The 2,234-nt window shown below is 35.3% G+C and overlaps 1 protein-coding gene across 1 annotated transcript in view; it reads right to left on the bottom strand.

The window, feature by feature from the left end:
• RSBN1L (round spermatid basic protein 1 like) overlaps positions 1-2,234 on the bottom strand; it is a 60,477-nt gene that overhangs the window by 17,557 nt on the left and 40,686 nt on the right. The window lies entirely within an intron of this gene.

The following is a 2,234-nucleotide window of genomic DNA, read 5'->3' on the forward strand; positions in this document are numbered from 1 at the left end:
TGTGGAATGAGTGCCTTTTTCAATAAATGATCATGTCCATGAAGAACCATATGGAAAAATATGTACCTTGATGCTTACTTCATACCATACACAATAATCAATTCCAGGAGAACCGTAGATTTATTTTTTTTAATTTTTTTTAAAGATTTATTTATTTATTCATTCAGAGAGAGCAAAGAGAGAGGCTGAGACACAGGCAGAGGGAGAAGCAGGCTCCACACAGGAAGCCCAATGCGGGACTCGATCCTGGGTCTCCAGGATCACACCCCGGGCTGCAGGCGGCGCTAAACCGCTGCGCCACCGGGGCTGCCCAGAACCGTAGATTTAAGTGCAAAAGGTAAAACAAAAGTTTCAGAAGAAAACTTCAGAGAATACATTAATGACCTGGGGTAGGCAAGATTTCTTAAACAGCACACAAAAGCACAAATCATACATGAAGGAAAAAAACTTATAAATGAGATTCCATTAAATTTAAGAACTTCCAGTCACCAAAAGACACTCTTAAGAGTGAAAAGAAAGGACGCCTGGGTGGCTCCAGTGGTTGAGCATCTGCTTTTAGCTCAGGGCATGATTCCAGAATTCTGGGATCCAGTCCCGCATTTAGGCTCCCCATGGGGAGGCTAATTCTCCCTCTGCCTATGTCTCTGCCTCTCTCTGTGTCTCTCATGAATAAATAAATAAAATCTTAAAAAAAAAAAAAAAGTCAAAAGCAAGCCACTCAAAGAGAGGACATATTTGCAATGAGAGGACATATTTGCAATACACAGAGCTGACAAGATTTTTGTCCACAATATATTAAGAGCTCCAACAAATCAATTAAAAAGAAAAGCCAATAGGAAAATATAAAAAAGAGTACACTAGTTTTAGAAAGAAGATAACCCATTGGACAATAATTATATAAAAAGAAGTTTGATTTCTTTAGTCATCAGGAAAATGAAAATTAAAACCACAATGAGATACTACTACACAGCCACCAGAATGGCTAAAATGAAAGGACAGACACTACTAAGTGTAGCCACAGATGTCAAACACTGGTGGTAGGAATGTAAATTGGTACAACTTTGGAAAACCTGTAGTATCTAATAAAGCTGAACATTTGCACACTTTTTGATCCTGAAATTCCAATCTTAAATACATACCAAACAGTAAGAAATACATATGTTCATCAAAACATATGTACAATAATATTCACAGTACCCCTATTTTAACAGCCACAAACTAGAAACAAACATCCTTGGTAAACAAAACAAATAAACTGTGGTTTATTCATACAATAGAATACCATACCACAATAAGAAAATAAGCCACTGTTACATATAAGATAGATCAATCTCACAAACATAATGCTAAAGGAAGGAAGCCACATACAACAATTCACATACTATTTGATCCTATTATATAAAAGTTCAAAAACAGGCAAAATTTATCTGTGGTATCTGAAGTCAGGAAGTGGATACCTGGGTCTTTGTGTATATATGGGGGAGTGCACAGTAGTGATAACTACTAGTAATATTCTACTTTTAAAAATCATAGGTGTGTTCATTTAGTAAAGCTTCATTAAGCTATACACTTATAATATGTGCATTCTGTGTATGTATACTGCAATAAGGTATATTTAAAAAATCAGTTTAACAAAAGCTTTAAAAAGTTTATCTTTAAAAAAAATTTTAATTGAAAATGAGAAATAAAACTATTATACGATCCAGCAATTTAATTTTACTTCTAGGTCTTTAACCAAAGGAAATGAACACTGTCTTGAATAGATAGATGCACCCCCCACTACCGCCCCATGCTTACCTCAAGTCCCTTTCCCCCAGGTCCTGGCAGCCACCAATCTGCCTATTCTAGGTATTTGATATAAGTGAAATCATACAATATGTGACCTTTTCCGACTGGCTTCTTTCACTCAACATAACGTTTTGAAGGTTCATCCACATCATGTATCTGTATTTCATTCCTTTTTATGGCTTAACAATATCCCACTGCGTGCATATACCATAATTTAGTCAACTCCTTATCTATATAAAAAGTATTTGTGGTAATTTTTTATCTTTAGTACTTGCTGAACTCACTACCTTAAATGAACACACTCAAAAATCCTCTTTCAGAAGCCAGCCACCATCTATTCAGCAGAGTGGAAAGTCATAATATTTTACCAAGTCAGTATAACTCTCTTTGTATAACCTGTTAATGTTCTATGAAATATTTCTAACCAACAGAATTAACTGAATTAT

Source organism: Canis lupus, chromosome 21 (assembly GCF_048164855.1).
Source record: "Canis lupus baileyi chromosome 21, mCanLup2.hap1, whole genome shotgun sequence".
In the NCBI taxonomy this organism is placed as follows: domain Eukaryota; kingdom Metazoa; phylum Chordata; class Mammalia; order Carnivora; family Canidae; genus Canis; species Canis lupus.